The following is a 23,975-nucleotide window of genomic DNA, read 5'->3' on the forward strand; positions in this document are numbered from 1 at the left end:
CCTTGTGGATGCCACTCTCAGGACACGTCTTGTAATTAGACTATGGAAGATAAGTATGGCAACCCGATGCCGGCTGTTGCAAATAGTCATTACACATATTCCCGATTAGTGTTTTGATTAACAACAAAGCCACGCTCTGCTCAGATAAGTCCATCTCCTGGAGAGAGGGTCATGTGATTCTAGACCAAGGACAATTTACATTGGAAGGTCGTGTGCAAGTTCAAGTTCAAAGTGGGTGAGGAGTTGGCTTAGGTTAAGTCAAAGGTCTTTCATGATCTCATGCTACTTTGTCTTTCATCTTTCAACCATTTCTCTTCTACCTTCTACTTTCACCTACTTCTATTAGAATTTCTTTCAATGCAAGTTTTGTGTTACTTGCGATAGTAGTAGCTGTTTCTGCGATAGTTCTCGAATATATCTTAAACACTACTGGAATGTTTATGAAAATTGAAATATTTTAGTTTTGGGTGTGTATAAGGAGAAATTCTTGGACTGCGTTTTAAAAGATATTCTGAAATATACGAAGAATGTTACTAGAATATTTTTAGAATGTTTTTGTGTCAACAGCTACATGTGTCAGAGCATTTTGCAAGCTGGTGCAATGCAATGCAAAGAAGCAGGACACAATTTTGTCGCTCCCGTTAAAAAAATTTCGTATTAACTTTTTCGCAGAGGGAATGTAGTCACTTAAAAAAATAGGTTTAAACAATTTTTTAAACGGTGGACCTTGTGTTTTTCTGCTCACATTCCACGCTCTACTAGCGCTACAAAGACTCTGTGTGTTACTGTCAGGAGCTGGAGGTGAGCAGGGGCCGGCGGTAAGGGTACACCGTAGTAATGGCAGTGGACCTCTCTATCACCTGTGACAAGTTACATTTGGTCCCAAAGTAGAAATGCCACCCACACAAAAGCCCTGCAGGCTTAGGTTGCCAGCTGCCCGAGAGTCGCTGAGGCTGAACGGCGGGACAGGTTGGGTGGTGGGTGGAGGGGAATGTTCCAGACAAGCAGTGAGCCACCTTTGTCAGATCATGGATTGTGTGTGTGTGTGTGTGGGTGTGTGTGCACTCGCCTGTGTCTGTATGCTGATGTGGATATAAATGTACATCCAGAAGTGTATTATGTTCGTGCGTGCGTGTCATAATGTGTGAACACACTATTCTTATGCATGCAAGACTGTATGTCCGCGTGTTCGTTTGTCTGTGGCTTAAGACGTGGATCGTGTCAGGATGGCGGCGACTGTGTGTCTCAGGTTGCAAGTCTTCACGCTCTGCTGACGATGTCGAGGTTCGTAGTCTAAACAAAGATTACGGCGGCATGTACTCACAGGTCTGTGTGCAGGTTGCCCTGGGTCAGCTTGTTTTCACACTCGCTAGGAAAGAAAATCCGCCCGAGGTCTTTTCTGGCACACAAGTTCTCCTGCACCTTGCTAGCTCTGCACAGTTATCGAAATTTCTTCTAGCTTTCTTCGTTAATTTATTCATTAATTCGGATTAAATTTTGGGAGCAAGAGAGAGAGAACATTCAGTCTATACCGCGATAGCAATGCTCGGCTGGACTATGGGAATGAGTGTGGTGACGTGTGTATTGCTCTGGTCACGTGATCTTTCTCGGTAGTGTTTTATTACCTTAGTTTGCTTTAGTTTGGATGAATAAAAGAAAGTCATCTACTGTTGTCACAGCTGCAGTTTGTAGAAGCTATCGCAGTATTTGCGAGGAGAGTGTTTATTCGATGAGTCGTGCGTTACCTCCTGAAGGATTTATTTTGGATGAAAGTGCGACGAGACCATTTATTCTTGCCCTTCTGAAGTGTCTGGGGAGGTCCTCCATGACAGTTTCTTGAACAGCCACGTGTGTGATTTGTGTGGTATTGACATTGCAGAAATGTTGAGTGATAGAAACTGTGTGCTTGACCAGAGGCATCGGGTACATCGCCATTAGACAGAGGAGAGAGAGGCAGGAGTTGTGTGTTGTTGATGATCTGCCTTTAATAAATCACGTGATGGGGGTATGTTAGTCTTCCTTTGCTTTAGATACGATCCTTGTGAAGTCAAGCAACTAAATTTGAAGCTCTGTCAAGTTTTGGTGAGGGGATTTGTTTGTTTACACTAGAATATGGCAACTTTGTTTAAATCTTTATTCTTCCTATTTTGGGAATTTTTTTTTTTTTTTTCCCCCTTTTTTGTTTTAATTTTTCTTTCTTTTTCTGCTTTTTGTTTTATTTTTAAAATTTTCTTTGTTAACTTTTTTCCTAATGTTCTATACACATATATAAGAGTAACCTACTTTTAGGAGCTCTGGGTAGCTGGAGTCGGAGACTAAATATCAGAAGACAACTCAGCAGCGACTAAACCGATGTCATGATAGAGGATGGTAAAGGCTTTGGCATGTGATGATGTCGGCCGTGAAAACCGATGATGATAAGAGTGGACAAAGTTAGTCACATCGAATAAGGCGCCGTATACAAGTGAATAAGTGAGGCTGAAGGCACAGTGATGTCACAGATAACCGCCAGTATATCCGTTGTCTGCTGTTTGATTGACCTCAGATACTGCAAAGTCGTCCATCAACTCTGTCATATATTGTTATGTATTTATTTTGCGTGAACGAGCTCGAAAGGGGCAATTATAAAATGTGGATTAAGCATATACATACGCAAAAGACGACCAGCTGGACATGTAAAACTTTCTGCAATCAGTTAAAGGTTAACAATGCTCTGAATTCCTACATGGCAATAAAATAACAGTAAAGAAAATATTAAAAGCGACAACAAAAGTTTTAAAGGATTTAGAGATTATTTTATCCTCAACTTTGTGACACAAACTTACGACAAAGGAATGTCCCCAGTGGGATTTCATTGCTATAACTCAGTAATGGATTGTACCCTGGAAGTGATGCTGAGTCACAGAGACAAGGCAGGCTCAATATGCTCAGCGGACAACAGATGCATCAAGATCACGTGACCATGATCACCTTACGTCTGCTTTGCACGTCTGCGATATTGAAACTGGTTATTTGTGCGCCTCGCTTTCAGACACACTGACCTGCTCCAGTCTCCGCACGTCACACAAAGAAAGAAAGAAGGTTTCAATATTGTGGAGTGAGGTAGAAATCACTAAAATGTCTGCTCTACATTTTTTTTATTGAATTTCATCGCAGAGACATTAAAATATATGAGATCATATTTTCTATCTACAGTTTCCGAGGGCCTGAAAGCTTTCAATGTTGGTGTGAACTATGCTCACAAGACGTGCCAAGACACTGTTGGTGGTGATGTGATCTTTTAATATATTTTACACTGTAAAGTTTTCAGTCAAATTTCGAGCATTTTACTACATGTTAACCAAAACCACGCTAGTAAAAACTAATAACTGTCCCCTTAACACTCCTCCTGTAGTACTCGCAAATCTCAGACGAGCTGCTTTTATCGTTGCAAATGTTACTCTCCCCATGACAGACAACGATGCTGTAGTTGTGTTCTTCCCTTCTTCTCTGTGCCACTGCTAGAGAACGAATAAATCCTTCCCACTACAAATAAAATCACAGGTTTTATTTCCGACAATCAACGTCAACCTCTGACTGTTAGATTATTGCCATTTGTTATTTATTATCTGACTCGAGTGATGTGGTCGCCACCAATGTGTCAAAGAAAAAGAAAATTGCCAAGCGCTCAGTAATTTGGACTCCATGGTGTAAATTGTTGGGTCACATTCCTCGACCTTTCGAGAGGGCCATACTCGGATCTCGAGAATAACTTTGAAAGCAGACCTCTTCCGCAAGAAGTTCTGGACTGGGAAGATATAAGTAAGTATTTACAACCATCATACCATTAGCGGAAGGGTCAGTGTTCTCATGATTTAGCTCAGTCCTGTAGTCGAACCCTTTGTTCCACTAACAGAAACCCAGTTATTTTGGGGGGTAGGGGAGGAAAGGAGGACTTGAAATGATCGATCAGATAATGTCATCTAATAATTCCATGCGGTACTATTATGGTGCCAGGCTGTCTCGGCAAGGGAGGTTGTACTGGAGACTTGGCGGGCGTTTAGCGGCAAGCAATGAGTCCGTAGACACTGAAACCGTCGTCCTCCGAGTGGGCAACACGACCACGATGACTAGTGGATGATGTGTGGAGTCGTTACAGAGGATGGCCGATAAAATACAGGGACAACGGACAAGGATTTTTGGAAAAGAGGAGCATGGGAGTAAGAAAAGTGTAAGAATTCAGACCCTTATTCGGCAGATTAGAGCGCAGTTACCCAGAGCACTCTACTCTGAGGGCAATTAGCGCACATTGAGCGGAGGAAATTAAGTGCGTCGATACACAAATGTTTGTAATTTTACTGTCATTGATTACCTTTCCTTTCTCTTCTCAATCCCTCGTTTCTCCTCTTTCTTGCTTTCTTTTGACTTTTTTTTCTTCTTTCTCGTTTCTATTATTCTTTTATCTTTTTGTCATTTTTAATTCTTCGTCCTAATCCTTCTTCGTTTGTCTAGCTTCATAACAATCAAAGAAAGCTTGCAGCTAAGACATCGGTGTATATATTGTGGTCAGTTGAAGACGGAACTGTAATTCATAGTCAATGAGTTTCTCGGAAGTTTCTAATCCATGCGAGGGCCAGTCACAGGAACTGTTATTTCCCTGTTATAGTCACTGTTGTAGCTGTTGTGTCTGTGCCGTGTACTCTAGCATGTTGAGTATCTGCCAAGATATGGGTTTCAGCTTTTCAAAGACTGCAGATAAAAGTAAGTATTATCAAAGTGGGACTGACTCAACTGCGAAAACTTTGCTAAAAGCAGTCGGCGCCTAATGGTAATGCGAGAAGAGAGTCGCGCCGGCAACTGCACGTAGTGTCCACGTAGTGTCGCCGTATCGATGGTTGAAGTGCGTGACCGGCGCCGTTAGCACAGAACGAACTGAGCAGACCAGACTGGCTGATTACCGGCTGGCAACATACACGCACGTAAGCACTTGCGCACGCATCTCTCTCTATATATTTTTTCTCCTGTTAGTATCTTTATATTGTTTCGAATTTCTTCTTTCTTCCTTTGTATCATATTGTATCAATCTACACATTTGTTCTTATATCTCGTATAACATACCTATTCCTTATGTATCTATAGTTTGTTCCACTCCTTTCCCTTTCTTTATTTCTCTCTCTGATAACATGCCCACTTCTTTATTTATTTCTTTATTCATCTCTTCATTTGTTGAAAGGAAGTAACGTCAGATGTGTTACAATCAATAAAATGTAACATTTGCACAAAAATTACATAACAGGATCAATCACAATCTGAATTAACCGTATTGAGCACATAGCACACACACACATACATATAAAACACTCATATGGTCCCATTAATTAGCCACCAAAGAGCGAAAAGAAGTCATTACAGTTGTGATATTTTGGAATATTGTTTTTCTGTATACTTTGACCTCAAGCTCGTGTGTGTATGTGTGTTTGTAGATATTTTTAAAAAAATTGTCTGAGAGAGAAAATGTGAATGAGAGAGAGAGAAAAAAAGTATGCGTGTGAATATATAACTCTGTGTTTTGTGTGCATGCGTACATGTCTGATCTTGCAAGAGAAAGAAAATCTGAGTGAGAGCAAAAAAAGAACTGTTCTATAAGGACATTTGTATCACCCAAAGCCCATCCTCTCCCGAGATAACGATGAAATGGTAAAGAAGATGACACACAATGTAGGGCTCTTGTTTCTTATTAGTTCCTGTCACGTGATTAACAGCCATCACGTTGTCTGCAGTCCCTCAGTCCATGTGGACTCATGCTAGATAGAGCTGACTGCATTTTTTATTACTTCAACAACTGTCATCCTGCTACCCCACCTTCCTCTCTCCCTCTCTGGTCGTCTTATTGCTGCACTCCCTCTCTCCTTCCACAAACTATCACAGACATAAAGAGAAGCGCTTTCACCACTTGTGTCCCTCCCAGGCATTAAACACGAGTATCCAGCTTTAAAACACAGACCCTCGTGGTCCACCGAGCTTGTTATTGAGATTGTGAAGACAGATGACTATTATTGGAGACATCAATTGTGCTTTTTTTGTAAACGAGCAAAGCACACGACAAACAGAGAAAACGTGGACAAAAAATGTATGTTATGATCTGTTCAATTTTTGAATTTTGCATTTCCATGTCGTGGTCGGTGGACCGAGGACACAGAGAAAGCGTGGGCACCTGCCATCTTGCCATTCAATTCCCAGTTTGTGACAGACTTCGCTGCTTGTCATACACTCTTCTAACTCTTCCTTCCTTCCTTCCCATGACGATGCAGCCTGGGCTACTGGCAGTAGTCATGCTACATTCAAAGATCGACTAATAAGCCAATAATGTCGAGATTTTCGATAAAATTTCAGAACCACAGGCCAAATATTGGTAATGCACTTGAGTTAGCACGTTCATTTCTCTCTGCCAGAAAGCAGGGGATCACATTCGCGGTCTGCTTTGTGTGTAATGAGGCATTGCGAGTGCCGAATGATTAATACACCTATCTGATGTTGCGATGGCTAGTAATGGATTTACGCGGGTGGGTGAGTTGGTGAGTGGGAAGAGAGGTACCCTTAGGTTTGCTTCTGAGGAACATTTTCAGAGCTCCTTCTAACGTGTCAAAGGTTGATAATTACTGTCTAAAGAATAAAAAACAAAAACAAAAAAACAAAAAAAACAAAAACCAAAAAAAAAAAAAAAACCCAACAACATGTCAAAGGAGCAGCTGTTAACGCTAATTGATTATTGCCAATAAAGAAAACAGAGTTAGCTAGGCTAAAAACAGACAATGCGACCAACATACAGACTGAAGGAAACCACGTGACATGAATCGACACTCTTTTCGACTTCCGGTGGTAGTTTGTACACTTCCGGCGGTACAACGAAGCTCTGAACACACCAACACAGCCTCCCGCACGCACCCTTCACTTCAAGAGACCGGGTGGACACCCGAGCTATACCCGGCCGTGATTTGTGGCCCATGGCGGCGTGGAAATTCCAGAACATAAAGGGGCTCAACTCGCTCTGTCGCCAGCAATGGCCGCCCAATGTCTTTGTTGCTGGTGGACTCCGTGGTTCAGATCGTTCCGCTTGTACACCCTACAGCCATGTAGACACCGCCACCCCAGTGATAGCAAATAATTTGGCAGAGATTCCTTAAATAAATAAGACCTTATCATTATAAAAAAATTAAAATATACTGATTAAATTGTTAACTAGATACAAGAGATTATTTTATTGCATTAAGGAACATTGCCTTTTTCTCACGACGACATATCACTAATATTATCTTTTAGAAAAAAAAATCATACTTGTTGGAAAACTTTCTTCACCTGTTGACTCAAATAACATAGTGTTTATTTATGTTCAAAATGGTGCCAGATATTTTCGTGTAAGAGAAGCACTCCTTTTCTTGTATCATAGTCAATATGAGCTGCAATTCTCTGACACTTATCATACTAAATCGCTAGAGAAGATGGCACTATGTCATATTTATTGGACTATTAAATGAATAATTCATCTGATTCCTAAAATTTTATAATGCCATTTTATTAGCAAACCTGTCAGAGTTCACAGCTTTTTAAAGCTGTTACAATACTTTCTGTTACAATGCGCTTTTTTTTGTCAATTTTCGAATTCATTTAATTAGTTTTATGGTATGGACATAATTTCCAGTATATATATATAGGTAGTTGCCCGAAAAAATGGCGCCTGCGTGTGTGCGCTTGCTTGTTTGTTCACTTGCATTCGTGGGAGCGTGCGCTTCACTCTGTCCTTCTGAATGTTTAATGAAGTTTTTCACTCCATTTGTTGTTGTCGTCGTGTCGCGCCACCATTGTATGTCTGCAGGCTTAACATGAAATATTTGCATCCAGGACTGTTGGTGGAGCTCAACCAAAAAAAATGAAAATAAATACGCAGTATCTTTCTTCTGATTTCTATCGAGTGCTGAAATGTTTATTATTACAAAACATTTTGACCCTCGATTGATTGATTAACTTTTTAAGCTAATTGACTACTTTGTTGAGCGAGCCAATGACGTGCGTGGAGGCCCAGAAGCCGGTAGTCATCAATAAAGTGAGGATCGTTTTTAAGCGGTAATCTCCTTTTATCAACAAGAATGATGGATACTTGGCTCGCCAACATTTATTTAGTTTTGTGGAGGGGGAAGGGGGTTAAAAAATGTCCAGGAGGCACCTTTTTGACATCGTGTTGTGGAAGGAGAATGACTGAGTATTTAAGAAATTCTTTTAAAAAATAACTCCGATGAAAAAGATTTCCTTGGGGTAAATGAGAAGAATATGAAGATCTGTTTCACAGCAGGGGGGCATTACTTGGTTTTACACAAGTATTTTATTGTCAGCTCAATAGCTTCAGCTTCAAAACCCGAGAGGATTATATTACTTTTTTCGTGTTTAATATTGCTTGTTTTTCACGGCTTTGTTTCAAGTTCTCAGGGTCTGTGTATAATGTAGCACTACTTATCTACCTTGTGATAAGTATTTTGTTACTCTCTTCTCAATTACCGAACCTTTCATGTAGATTCGAAACAACACCTTCATGACAATAATTACTTATGCAGTCGCTGGGTAAGTTGATTGATTTATACCTCTATTAATCATTTACATTCGTGACATACCTGTCAGGTAGAACTCAGGTGTAGCGGGACAAAGCTACAAACACAAACTGTTGTGATTGAAGACCAGGCCCCCAAAGAGCCTCAATAACCGTTGCTTTTGTAACTCGTATTTTTTATTGCTTTTTAATGGCTCAGTGTACGGTGATGTTCATCAGAGTTCGTGGCCTCTAAGGTTACGGTTGTAGTCCGCTCTCTCCACCGACGGTAGCAATAAATAGTTAACCTCTGTGACCCTCTTGGGTGGGTAGCTGCACTTATTTTGTTCAGGGTAAACGAAGCTTGTCTGACTTCTTTTTATATCGTGTTCTGTACTTGTTCGGGATTCGTATGGCGCACCCGGGGTGCAGATTTCTGAAAGATAGCGGTAAATAAACTGCTGTCGATACAAAGAGGCGACGAATAGGTTTTAATTAGCACGATACTTACCTGGACATGACACTTACCTGGGAATGCAACGGTACATCGATAAGGTATTCTTCACATCGATAATAACGATTCTGCAAGAGATCCAGTGACACCGATATGAAGATCATCAACTCTGTCTCGGGTTACACGCAAAGCTCTTTTATTTCAGAAGAATGTTGAAATCCAAAACAAGAGGTTCGTATCTTTGCTTGACTACTGACTACGAGCAAACTCTCCAGACTGGAGTCCGTTTCGCCTCGCTTCACCTGGCAGGTGCGCAGTTCGTCCTGACAGCGCTCAGTCACCGGTCGTCAGGTGTCTAGGCTTACCTGCCAAGGAGAACGTTGCCGTGAGTCACGCAAAGAGGACATCGGCGGTTGGATGGAGGGAGGGGAAGAGAACGACGCACAACTGTGACGACTCAGTGCTGCGGAGGGTCCCACGACAGACACCACAAAGATGTGCGCCGCACGAGGGCAGTAACAAGAACACGAGATGGCGCCACAGTTTTGTCAGAAAAGGGTTTTTCTGCTTCAGAGGTCTTCCTAACCCGTCGGTGTGTCGCAGAGAATAATGGACTTTATCTTTTGTGGAAGTAACTCGCGCTTCAGATTTCAGGTATCGTTTTCTTTTTTATTATTGTGTTTGTGAGTCTTGTATCCTCTTACCCTGAGGTTGTTTTTCTTCTCCGACAGTTGAAAGTCACATAACGGACACGACAATGTTTGAATTCGCGACCGTTGAATGACACAAGTAACCAGTGATTTCTGGGGTAGATGGTTCTGTGAAAAGCGTGTACATAGGAGAGGACGTGTGCAGGTCATTGCTTCTGGATAGTTTTGTTTTGGTTTTTTTGAAGTTTGAGCCAATAACATAATGTATGTACGCTAGACCACATAATTACTGTTCATTTCCAAAAGCTTCGATTTAATAAAAGTTACAATGATTTATTAAAACATAATTCTTCAGGTGAATTTAAGTTTTAAAATTGAATATTATGTATCGTAAGTTTAAATTATTACTAACATTTAGTTATTTATTTCATTGAAGTTTTAGAGTGTTATTGGCAATTTTCTGTCAAACATTTAGACCGGATCAAACCGTATAAAAGATATATCATCTGATTTGCTTTGGATAACCACGCTTACAGTTTACAGATGGCCAGCACCCCGGTACATAATTCTCTATGATAAAGAGCACTATTGAGAGGAGTGTTTCTGTACACCACATGACACTCAAAGCAGTACTGATGTACAACGCATGGATAATTTTTGAAGAATCGAGTAACAGTTATTATTAATAAATTCATTTAAATTATCACTTAATAAACATCCTACCAACTGATAGGTCCGGGCTGTACTGGTGGCTGTGGATGATTCTATAGACGAGTTCACTCTGGCCACAGCTTTCATACTTTCAAGTTACGAGTTTCAGTAATCTCAAGATTTCCAATGAAGTCTTGAAGGTATATATAGATAGACTGCAGCTTCTCTGCACCACCATCATCATCTTTTTGTGGATACAGAGTCGTAGAGGAAGAGGCAGCCTTTGAAATGATGAGCTTTTAGATTGACGATCGCGAGATTAGCGCATGCGGGATTTACGGAGATAGGAAATGTCATCGCCGAGAGATGAAAGTAATACAGTGTCTATTCAGGGCTTTAGACGGGAATTCATTTCTTAACATCTTTCGCATTTCCTCCTTCCCCTTCCTTTCCTGAAAAAATTGGTGGCTGACACACTCGCCACAGACTTCAGAGGCTGGTCCCATAGTTGGGCTAAATGCTAATACTTAGCAATCATTAAGAACTAACAAAAATTTAGCTGACATCTAGTAATCAGCTAAGTACTAATACAGGATTAGCAGGTGACTGAGGGGACGATTACCAGGTGTCATGTTTTGTGATTAAGACACCTGGCTCTTTGAATTCACCGATTTAGCAGGTTGTACACCGTTACTGTGTTTATGACCAAGGGCTAGCAGGATTGGGGTTAACACAGGGCCTATAAACTAAGGCTATTCGAATATATTTGCATAGTTTAAAGAGGAAGTTGTCCTGCTCATGACATAAGACTGGATACACATCCTGCATGTGTATCTATACATTCACTTATCACAATCATGAAAACTTGCCCTGTTCATAGGCGTCAGATGTAAAACAGCTGTCCCATGATGAGATTTGAACCTAGGACGTCCAAGTTATTGCTGTGTTGGTGATTTCTGTTTACAATTGTCAGCACTTGTAGCGTGGTGGCTCGTGCAAAAGGCAGGCAAATGAGGGACAGAAAAAGTGGGGAACATGAGATTTACATGTCCACGGACAAGCATCCAGCTCGCGTGCCGAGTAATGAAAATAACTGCGCTTACTTAACGCCATGCTCGCATTCCCTCGATTTTTATCACTGGAACAGTCGTGTGGCCACTGGACTGTCGTGACTGTCACAATAATCACACACACCAGGTCTCATCATCTATCTCCGGGATACACCCGCAGGCTTCTCTATTGATTGCTCTTTCTACCTTTGCTTCCACCCGTGCTCGTCCTCCATTCCATCCTCTATTCCATCCTCGTGTTCTTCAGCAGGAGGCTTAGGCCTTAATGGATCTGCGGATTTCAGAGTAATTTTTATAGATAGTAAAAAAGTGAATACAGGGAAGATTACCACGCATGTTTAATTATGTTACAACTTTTTACAAACTCTGGCTGATGAGTAGTAGAATAGCAACAATAGGTGAGTAGTGTTCTTGCAATTCCACACTTCGATTGCTAAACCACAGACAACCTTTCTTTGGCTTCTGTTATCTTTCTCGGGTGGTTTTTAGTATGGCTGCCCGCTTCTCTCTCATTCTTATGTCGTGGTGTGTGCTTGTGAGAGAACAGAGCGAGAGAAAGAAATAGAGAGAAAAAAGTATATGTTCATTATTCTGATGAACAACACAAGTACGTGGAGAAATCTCATGTCCATTAATTCCTTGGTATCAAAAGAAGCAGAAACAAAAGAAAGACGCCGGATATGGAGTGAGTTTTTTTTTCATTTCTCGCTCTCTTATTGTCAAAATTACTTTTCCAAAGGGTTGAGCACAGTCCCCTGCTTTAATCATTGTTCAAAATCTGAGAAAGAAGCCATCTTCATGTCCTGACCATGTAGGACATGGATTCCAACACGTGTGTGTAAGCGCGGCTTTGTCAGCATAGGCTTTGCTACTGAAAATACCAAATGAAAAAAAAAAATATTAAAAACCTTAACCAAAAATAAAACACAGAAAAAATAAAACATAGACAAATGGTCTAGAGTGTTCAAGGGAAAAAAGCTTGCAGCAGGACTTTCTTGTGGCGGCTGTTGGGTGGCTGGGAGAGCAGATGTCAGACGAAGATCGAACCGATGTGGAGGTGATGTATGTCTTAGATAAGCTGCTGAAATATACTGCCGTGATTTGCTCCCTCTATCTCTCTTTCTCCGCCTCTTTACAATTTTTTACCAACTGTTGCAGCGAGCAAATGTTCAGTTGGAGCATGAGTTCTGATTGTGACCTTCTTAGGATCCAATCTCCGAGCAGCCGCTGCTAATCTTTTCTTAAAGTGTCAGACAACATTGAGAAATGAACAACTCCAAACTTTTAAATTTGAATCAGGTTTCAGAAAAATGTCTCCGAAGTTTAGTTATTTTAATAACTTGTTCAGAATTTCATCTTTATTTCCTCCTCTCTCTGTCTTTTCTCTCTCTCAATCAATCACGTCAGTGTGTCTGTACATGCTTTTTTTCTTTCTTTTTCGAGACTGTGTGGTATTCCAATAATAATTTCATCAATATGTCTGTCAGTCTGGGATGGGATACAAGGTAATATTTCAGGAGGCAAAGCAGAGAAAGAGCAGTGCTGATCTTAACACTATTATCAAAGATGTAAAAAAAAATTGAAAAGTTCTAATCGACCATCACTTGTTTCATAATCAGTTAACTTAATGTTAAATCCACTATTGCAAACATCAACCTTTGGCACTGACTCCTAAGGGACTGATAGGTCGACTTGATATAATGGACTACTGGTCGTCCATTAACATATTACACATCACAGGCTCCAACACGATAGTATATATATATATGTGTATGTAGTCAGTCCCTACAACACATAGCACTAACATACACAGTAAAACTCTTTATAACATAAACGAAGGTGATAGTCGGCGTCTGTGTACACAGCTCCTACACCTGACAACACTAACAAACAAAATAAACAAAATGTGTGTTGTCCTATCAATTAGTAAGGAGGGTATAGTAAGACCGGACATCACAAAGAATTCATAAACAAAGCAATCGGTCAATTTTCGACTTTTCAAACTATCTTCATGTGAGGCATCTGTCGTTTACATTTGATGGAAAGGAAGGAGTTTGTAGCTCATCCGTTTGGCTTGGTGATTGGAAGGAAGAGTTGCCTGTTATAAAAGCGAATAATCTTGCCTGTACAGTACACCTGTTACAAAACAAAACAAATTCCTGTGCCTGTTAAATTAAAGTTGAAGAAGGTTGCAATTGCTGCAAAATAAAATAAAATGTCCTGGGTGTACAGTTGTACATGTAGAACAGTAGGCAGAGGAAATTAGATTGCATAGGAAGAGACGGTTCATGCCAACACGTGACTTTAAAGTTCAATATCAAAGTTTTGACAAGACATGATAAAATGCAGCAAATTAAAAAAAAACAGGGAGACGAGTCCTGTTGTAAATATGTTCCTATGACAACAAAACTAACAAAAGGCGAAGACGGTCGTGCTTAGCGTCTGGGAGGATAAGAGGGCTGGCGCCGAGTTTTGTTTGAAAAAGTATCCCCCACCCCTCCTATCTCTCTCTCTCACACACACACACAGGGTGAATGTGTGTGTATGTGTGTGTGTTCGCTTGTGTGGATCCGTTTCTATATATGTTCGTGTGTGTGACTGCCTGTGCGAAAAAGTGTATGTGGGTATGTGTGTTTGTGTATACATTTTAGTGTATCTTGGTTTGTTTACATGTCCGTCCGCGCACTTGTATGTGTGTGCGCTCGCGCGTGTTCGTGTATATGTGTGATTTTATTTGTGTGTATGCATATCCAGGTGTATGAGTGTGTGTGTAGGTGTTCGTGTGTATGTTTACTTGTATGCATGCCCATGTGTGTGTATGTACTTGTTTGTGTCTATGTGTATGTTTGTGTGTATATATGTCCATGTATGCGTGTGGGTATATGTGTTTACTTGCATGCATGTCCATGTGTGTGAGAGAGAGAAAGCACGCGCACTCAGGATGTAGATGACGGTGGGTGCAGTGGTGTACAATCAATACCACTCCCTGTAATAAGCTCCAGTGCTCTCGCTATCACCCCGAGCACTCGGCCTTGGTGTAGAGATACTTTCCCGTCTTCCAACACTGACGAGCCAATGCACCACCGTACTCTCCTTCAGTGTGCAGTGAAAGGTGATGCCGGCAAGAAAGAAAAGAACATCAAGTACACTTGTCAGTGGGAATCGGCTTTCTCGATAACACAGCCTCATTCGTACCCTAGCACCTATATCCCTCATGTCACGGATAGACAGAGTAAGTGTGCTTGCAGTTTGTGTTGCACAAAGAAAAAACCCACTTCTTTTTTTCTTTTCTTTTCTCTCAATATATTTATTTTTTCTATGTATGCATATTACTGTATCTATTACACACAAAATGGACGCTTGAAAATACAAAATAAGAGAGATTATCAACTCTTCAAAATGTTATGTCTCATTAAGGTGGAGGTAATTAGTCATCTGCTGTGCATTGTGGAAAATAGTCTTGGTCAGCGGATGCTCATTTTTTCAAAAGTCTTAATTTCTCCAAAACTGGTTTTATTTGGCGCGCACACTATCTCTGCTCACACAAATGGAAAATGCCAAACCTTCTGTAGGAGGATTTAAAAATTTAAAAATATCAATACTCTCTTTAGAGAGATTTCATGGTGGAACAAGTAATTCCCTGGATGGATATGACCTTTTGTGGAAACCTTATGAGGGGCTAGTGCTGTCACTGAACTGAACTAGTATCACTCCTGATTAGCTAGACCTGTGAACTTGGTATGTCACTCTAGTTTCTGTTCCTTCTAATATTTTGACTTCCTTTCTTTTTTTATCTCTTTTTTACTCTTTGTCTACCCTTGTTTCCTTTTTAATTTATACTTCTTGATGGAGAGTGCTCTGTTACTGGTGATCAGACATTTTCTTCAACTCACACAAACTAGTGCATAAATTTATGTATGTATTTGTATATATGTATGAGCTGTTTATACATGTGTCATTGTGATCATGCTATATACACAACAGATTTTGCAGAAAATAGTACCTATAATGACTAAAAGTAATAAAGTTTGAAGTTTTTAAAAAGTACAAAAATATATTCCAGACCTTTAACTCTCTTACCCAGCGCCACTCTTTTTGTGTCTTTGCTTGATACATTCTGAGCATTATTGTTTTTGTCCTATGATCCACTCTGACAAGTACACGCACAGCAATAAAGAGGGCAAGGCTGACAATGAATACTGTACCTGGTCTATAGTCTTGGAGCCAGGTGCACGAAAAATCACTAAGCGCTTGATACTTGCTATATGCTCTTAATATTGGGCTGGTCACACTCCTAGCGACTAGGCATGAGTCATGCATGTGACCCCAGTGCTCTGTCACTTCATGCCTTGAACCTTAGCTGAGTCGTCTAGACATATCTATTCTCTTGGTGGAAGAAGTTTTACAAGTAAGAGGTTTAAAGGTACTTATAAGATCATTTTAAAGCCTCTACTAAACACACTCATTCTAACACACACAGGAAATAGCATTTCTTCCAATGCCACATAATCCCACTTACTTTATAATCATCGTGAAAACCGTCGGATTAATTTGGGTTTAGTCCTTTTGTACAGCTTATTTATTTCTAACAGTGTGGATGTTTTGTGGCGAGCACAGATATCTGTAAGTCTTTGACCATTTCTTGAATATTCGCATAACCTGCTCTTAGTATTAAAAGAATTTTGCACAGCTAATACTTGCCTACCACATAATAGCAAGTTGTTATAGTTCACTTTAATGGCAACCGCAATTTCATGTCATTTATTTTCATCAATTTATGTGTTTGTGGCTGGGTCAAGCACTACTAGTACATCAGCCACCGCAATCTTCTGTTTCTATTTTTTTCTAACACTATGTTACCTCTGCCACGCCCTCAAGCACTCCCTTCATTACCCGTAATTCCGGGCTTTTGCTGGAAAGCAATTAATTATGTTCAGCAAGGTGAGCAAGGAAACAGATGCATTCTTTGAGAAATCAAGCGTGGACCGTTTCCTTGCCAGCGACTGCAATTCATTTCCTCTCTTCCTCTTGCATGGGTCTGGGCAGACGTGCAACATTTAGTCTCCTCCAACAAGCGGACCGCTGACGATGAATCGATGTTGATTGGACAGTGATGTTGCAGGACACAAAGCTTTTCACGACAAGCTGGTGCTGATCGTGGTGTTGTTACCAATGGCGGTCTTCTGATGCAGTTGATCGAGCGCTTATAACTGATATGTTCTGCAAACTTCTGGTTTTATCGTCTTCCTTGTTAGGTCCATTTTGCAAATTATCGCCAGGATTGTTAGGCTGAGTCGGTTGCCTGGCTCGACTGATTTGCGTTCCGTTGCTCTTTTGGTGTTTTTTTTTTTTTTGTTGTTGTTTTTGCTTTGTTTTGTTTTTTGTTTTGGTTTGGTTTGGTTTGGTTTTTTTGTTGTTTTTTGTTGTTTTTTGTTGTTTTTTTTTTGCTTTCATGTTTTGTGTTGTCGATTGTTGTGGTGTTATCAAGGCGTGGCTTCCTCCCTTGGTGGAATTGTTCTATATAAACACATTTATAATAATAATAAACATGTGATTTATATAGCGTATACTCACAAGCTCTTGGCTCTTGAGACAAGAACGAGACATGGAGAATATAGTGGACAGGGTGTAGAGCAGGGGCGGGCAGTTAATTTTCCCAAGGGGCCGCATGAGAAACTGGGATGGTTCTAGAGGGCCGGACTAATATAGTTAACTGAGTTTTACCCAATACTGTATACATAGTATATATACTGGCGGGTGGGCCAGCGGGCGGGCCGGTAAGAGACAGGAGGCGGGCCGGATCCGGCCCGCGGGCCGGCGTTTGCCCAGGTCTGGTGTAGAGGAAGGGAAGTTAAGAGAAATAGGACATCGGACAGTTTGCACGAAAACGGATGGGTGGCCAGTTGGATGCATCCACACTTTCAATGGTACTGTCTTCCTGATGGTCTAAGCCAGTGGTTCTTAACCGGGGTTCGATCGAACCCTAGGGGTTCGGTGAGTCGGTCTCAGGGGTTCTGCGAAGCCTCCGCCACGGAGGTCAAGACACACCCGCAATTCTTGATGACACTAAAGAAGGGTTCGGTGAATGTGCATATGAAACTTGTGGGTTCGGTACCTCAAACAAGGTTAAGAACCACTGGTCTAAGCCAATTTAAAGAATAATACTGATAAGCACGTGACCCGGTGTCACGTAGCAGTTGAGGAACGTACGTCGGCCTCGATCTGTTGCCAGTCCCAGAAAAACAAAAACATTCGCGAGACATGTTGTCGCGAATAACAGGAAACTGTGACAGTATCACAGAGCTAGAGTGGCTGACTTCCTCTGTTTGCCCTTCTTTTAGCCGCAATGCATAATGGACTGGAATAATCATGTTTTAAAGTGACTCATTAACAATCGCCGACTGATTTTCTTTGCGATGGTAAAAGCTAAGAATATTCAGGCAGCCTCTCGGGGGGAAAGTGAATTGTTAGCACAGGAACTGGCATCCCTTGTTGACAGGCTCTGTTGAAAGACCTTTTCAGCGAGGTGCGCGACCGAATTAGGAAAAGTGTTTCGCAGAAGGACGAGTTGGAAGGCCGCCATTTCCTGCCACAAGCGGCCGACCCGCCCACGACAGACTGAAGTAGCTTAAAGTCGCCATCAAGGGACACCAGGTACAGACGACGGATGGAGTCAGATAAAATCACAGGAATCACATCAAATGAACAGATTCCAGCTCTTGGGAAAATCTGTTTTGTTGGTAGAATGGATGTTTTATCTTAACAAGCAATTAATTGTTTGCGGAAAAGAGCGGTCTGTACTCATGGCAATTGGTTTCCCATGATGCAAAGCTTTTGTCTCATTCTTTGAATTAATTTGCATGAAAGATGAGCGCCGAAGGAAATGCCAGTCTATATTTTATGTGGACGATATAAAAGAGCAGCTGTTCGTTTTATTTGGTTTATGGATATCAATATTTTATCTCCTCTATTTACCTCATTCTCCTCCACCTACTCATCGATAGCTGCAAATTAAATTCCCAATCATGAATGTTGTGATCGGTATTTTTTTTTTTGGTACATTTAATCTCCTCTGTCCTTTCGCACTTAATCTATTTAATATCGTATGAAGAATTATTTTTGTTATTAATTTCAGTTTGTTTGTTCACCCTCGATCACCTTAACTCATCTAGGATAAGGGTTAGACACTAATGAAAATTCTAATGCCGACGACGACAATAAAGACAATGATTGTGATGTTAATAACAAAACATTCACCAGTTGATAGTAATTCTCACTATGTCATTGTCGGGACTTTTGTGGGGGGATTTTGACATTTTCTTAGGTCAGTTGTGATTGTGGAGTCAATGGTTGGCCTTGTTGTGATCTTTGTGATCGTGCTGGACTGTACTTCGTGAACTTGCTAGCTACCGATACACTTGCTCGCATCATCCTTCTATCAGCGGCACCATCAGGAAGTATCAATGATAGTTAATCCAGCTTTTGAGCATATTAGCAAAGGACATTGTCGCATGTTCTGTGGAGATAATATTGTCTTCCCATGACTGTCTAAAAATAAATAAATACATTCATCCAGACGTTGCCTTTACCATTCCGTAAATAGGAGATCGCTTGTCCAGAAGCCACGCCTAAATTACTGTGTTGGACTGTGCAAAGAGTGCCAAGAAATGCTGGGACTGAGCCTAAAATCAGCTTCTAAGTCCTGTCTTGTAGGAGGCTGAAGGAAACTAATAATCATAGGCTTGGCATCGTCGTGAATGGTGCGCATGGTGGAGTTAGCGCCCTCGTGTATTACTTCTAACTTCATCCTTTGCGGTCCTATCCGCCACCACGGTCGGCTTAGCACCGACACTTGGAGGAGTTTAGGGAAGACTGAGGAACAGACGGCGTTCGGGGAAAATGGTTTCAATCTGAAAAAAAAATTTGAAAGCCAGCAAAGCAGACGACTGAAAGTTTTACGAAAAGAAAGGTCTATTTTGGCGTGAAGGTTAACATTAATAGCCAAGTGTCATGATGTGGGCTGATCCTCTTTTTGTGTCCACTCGTCCATGTCTCCACGTGACAGTCTGTCCTCCACTCTTACCAGGCCTGGACCTTTCAATGTCTACAGACCCACGCGGAATAGAAGGGGAGAGAGTGTGGGGAAGATTCGATAATGGTCGCAAGACTGCTGCATGAAAGATAACAAAAATGAAAGCAATTCACGACTCACAGGTGTTTAGGGACCAGAGGCCAGTAAATACCAGCGACTAATATGCATATGTCATATGTCAACGTCTCTCTAAGCTGACATACAAGCGTTTCAAAAGCTTCATAACCATGGTGTAAATTAAAAGCATTCCTGTCTTGCTTCAACTTCAAAAGCATATCTCAACTTCTTACCATACAGGACACGGTGACAGTCATTGCGTCAAGTTTTATGAGCTTTGAATATTTCTAAATGCTAATTTACCTTTTTAATTTTTCAAGTATGGATTAAAGCAAAAACAAGTCCTTGTTTTAATATAAAAAAACTAATTAGATACTAGGGCTCTCAGTCTATAACACGCCCCGTCAAGTTCTGACAGCCCAGACCATAGGGATCTCCCCCCTGAGTTCTAATAATAGCCCCTGTATCCCTTCAGAAGATATGCGAGTGTTCTTTTTTCCCTTTATTTCATACTTACATTGAGAGCAAAGCTCAGTGAGGCATTCAGGAGAGATCCTTGTAGAACCAGATTAGTTCTGGTACCTTTGCCTTACTTCACGTGGCTCCCCCGTCACCGCCAGCCCGTTACTGCGCCATGGGGACAGTCACAGGTGAGCGAGCAGGTGTAAGAAATGCAGTAAATCGCTGTGACAGTAATGCCTTCTCACCTCCGAGTTTCTCGCCAGGAGCAGTCATGATAACGGCTCTTCTGACGGTTCTGTCGAGCGTGGAGGATACGTTCTGAGGTCAAAGGCCGGACTCTTCTCCTCCACTCGTCGTGTCTTGCTGTTAATACAAGGGCACACAACTTTGCGATGCATGACCGGTTCGTTTCAAAAAGTTAGCTTGTTTCAGCACTAAGTCACTCAAATTCCTTCAAAGTCCTTTTTTCCTACATCCCGATTTTATTTTAGCTTACAAGTCCCTCGTGCCATCGATGCTTTCAAAACAAAAATGTTTTCACACAATGTTTTAAACCCTGAATGCTCTGGAAACAGTGGAAAAATTCAAAAAGTTACGATGATGACAATAATATTCTGACAAGAAATCTCATTTTGATTCCAACTAAAAATACGACCTTTCGAGTTTATGACATTACAATGGCAACAGTACACGGAGGCCATCATGCAAAGATTTTATTTCGATTGTCGTCCAATTTTTTGATAACTGCAAAAAAAAAAACAAATCGGGTAAGTGTTTCAACAAAGTATATTAAAAATGTTGCCTAGAGATGTCAAAAGTGCAAGTAACATTAGTAGCACGAGTCGAATAAAGACTAAAATTCAATAGACTCGTTAGTGTTGACTATTTACAGGACCGCAGGCAACAATACCTTCTTCATTCTGAATAATTAAAGACTTAGGAACTTCAAAATAACAGCAGCATACGTCAGGATCATTCACAAATATATTTATGTTGTCAAGGTAACAGCCAATGGGAGAGCTGAGACCTAATGTTAATTTGATGTTGTACACAAACATGACTTCCTGAGCTTCACTTTATTCTGTGCACGGCTACATTAGCAAGATTGTTTCTCGAGAACTGAAAGAGTGATTAACCCAGAATTAGGAAAGTACTATCTTGCACTGACCTGGTTATTTAAAGTACATGCCCTGACTAGACCTTAAAGACTAATTCAAAATGACAATATTACTGACACCCTAACATAATAATGTATTTACTGACAACAACAAATAACAACAAGGGAAAAAGCACGTGATCAAGGAGTGCCACATTCTGATATCTACTTGTTTCCTTGTGAGGTATTCGACTTCTCTCTCTCTCTCCTCTTATTTTTGTTGGTTTGTCATTTCGTATTTTTATGGGGATGGGGAAAGGGTGAGCCACAATGGGAGCGAAAAAAATGGCAAAGGGTAGGGTGGAACCACTCAGACACAAGGACGGGAAGTAAACATCCTCACGAAATGCCGAAGACTACCTGTCATATTATTTATCTCAGACCTTATGCAAACCTGCGCATGCTCCTGGTATCCAGTGCGGCTCCTGGTTCTTGCCAGTATATCAGAGAGGCATGTTCCTCACGCAATCATGGGAGTTATTCAGCCATGAAGCGCCATTAATCTTTACACTTAGTTTGCCAGAGACTGTCGTGCCAAGATGTGTCCTGCGGCCTGCAGCTCTCCTGGATGTTGGCTATCATGTTCCAGATTGGACAACACGAGATTGCAAGTGCGTTCGTACGAGCTTCACTGCTTCGTGCATGTTGTAAACAACGCCTGTTGTCAGGGCTGCTCGTATTGGCGTTCGGTAAAATAAATAAACAAACTGGAGGCTGTGGGCAAAAGATAAAAGTGTCGAAGCGTTGGGTGGAATGATTTAATTTTTCAAAAAGTAAACGCCACTTCTTGGTATGCTCTTCTTGGCCGACATGTAGCGGACAGGATGCGGCAAACGGATGACCATGAAGACCTGATACCTTGCTGATAGGTGGTAGAGATAACCAACTGTACGACATTAACCGTTATCCTGTCCAAACCAACCACTGATTTCAAAAGTCTAGCAAAGCTACAGGTCACATGAGAGTGGAGGAGGTGATGGAGCAGGGTAGACAGAAGAAAAAGAATTAAATTGGACATCGAGGAAGTGCTGATAAGTAAAATAATTAATTTTTTTTAAGAATGCATAAATGTGGTCGGTATATGGGGAAGAAAAAGACTTGAGCTGTGTAATAAAATAAACACCCAAACAAACCAAGAGAAGCGGAAAGAAATAGAAAAAGAAATAAACAAAGAAAGAAGAACTTGACCTCCAGGAGCAAGAAAACAGAACACACTACAAATAATGTCAATGCACAAAATAATTCAAGTCGCAACTCGATATCATTGCTATCTTACACAAAAAGAGCATACGATAAATCTGTTGTCGAGCCAAATGTACTGTAGACAACATTTCCACATGTGTAGTAAAAGTAACAGTCACAAATAATAATAATGGTGATAATAGTAGAAGACAAACAAAATGTAAATTCATGCGGATCCTTTGAAGATGAAATTGAATTAAATTGTATCGATAAAGTTTTTGCCTCGCGTTTTCAGGAAAAATCAGGATTTTTTTTTGTTGTTGTTGTTGTTGGAAAAGACTTACAGACTCGTAAATTAACTCTCGAACTGCTGTTGCAACGTTTCCTATGCTAAGGGGCCATAAATCCACCTGTACATAGGCTCAGGTAAGCCCGTGTTGAAAAGTCCCGGTAACCTTTGAGGTAAAGAGAAGCCATATGAGGGAGCTGCTGGCAAAGGTTCACCTGACTGGCCAGCAGCTTGCTGACTTTGATGTGTTTCGCACCTCCGCGATTAATTGAGGATCCAACTTCTGTCTATCTGGAGTCCTGAGCGCAGCGCCGTCTGCCGGCGGTCAGTCATGCGTGTGATCAGCGACAAGAGCAAGGCAGAGCCGGCACTGCAAGTCGTGCTTCACTCCCTCCGTCCCGCGATAAGGAGAACTGTTGCGATATATTTGCGCTCCTGCTGTCTCACTTTTCATCTCCATCCTATTTCTGGGCTTCAGGTGGTCTCCTATCGCTCGTGTGTCGATAGGAGGACGTGCAGCATCGACAATCGTGAAAGATCTCACTTGATCGTTTTATAAAATTTCTCGTCAATATAAATAAGCAAGCAGAACGTTCCGAGTAAATAAGCAAAACGTTTTTGTTTTTTGTTTTTGTTTTTTGTTTGGTTTTTTTGGTGTTCTTTTTTGTTTGGTTGGTTTTTATTGTTGGTTTTGTTTTTTTGTTGTTTTTTTGTCGTTTTTTGTTTTTTTGTTTTTTGGTTGTTTTTTGTGGTTTTTTTTTTTTGCTATATTTTCCGCTCTCCATTAAAAAAAAAAAAAAATTTGCCCACCCAGCATGCATTGGCAAAAAATCTTGGACTTCAAATATTAAGTTTCAAACGTTCACCCAAAACCATCGGTTTCCTGTGACATTCACACACAAATTTGTAAAACTTGGTCACAGATTCGATTTCATTTTCTCGGTTATTAATGGCTTCAAGGAACAATTTATCTCTTAAAACAAACACAAAAAAGTTCTGCTTCCGACACGAGACAATAAGTATTGTAAGATATTCATCGAATTACATAACTTTCTACAAGAAGCTACACGATGTGTACGCTGATAGTCTCCACATGATTTCACTAGACACTCTCACCGCCATCTGTAATACCGTTACAACCGTCGCTCGTATCGTCCAAGCTCGTGTTTTTGCCAGTTATGCCAAGACGAGACTTTGCACATCCATTTCACGCTCTGTGGTCCTGTGATAAGCCATCGGGCACGATCAGATTCCTTATGATTGGCATGAAACTAATGATGGTTCTACCTCCGTATTACCTTTTCTCTCCCTCCGACTCGTCACGTGATCTGTCTTTTGTCCCGGCACGTGACTTC

General features: G+C 41.0%; 1 protein-coding gene across 1 annotated transcript in view; it reads left to right on the forward strand.

The window, feature by feature from the left end:
• Positions 1-9,028: 9,028 nt before the first annotated feature.
• Positions 9,029-23,975, forward strand: part of LOC112564301 (guanylate cyclase 32E-like) — a 46,445-nt gene continuing 31,498 nt past the window's right edge. Inside the window, 1 exon segment of the mRNA XM_025239017.1 lies at positions 9,029-9,665. The gene's annotated coding sequence lies outside the window, so the exon portion shown is untranslated.

This window comes from Pomacea canaliculata, linkage group LG1 (assembly GCF_003073045.1).
Source record: "Pomacea canaliculata isolate SZHN2017 linkage group LG1, ASM307304v1, whole genome shotgun sequence".
NCBI lineage: Eukaryota > Metazoa > Mollusca > Gastropoda > Architaenioglossa > Ampullariidae > Pomacea > Pomacea canaliculata.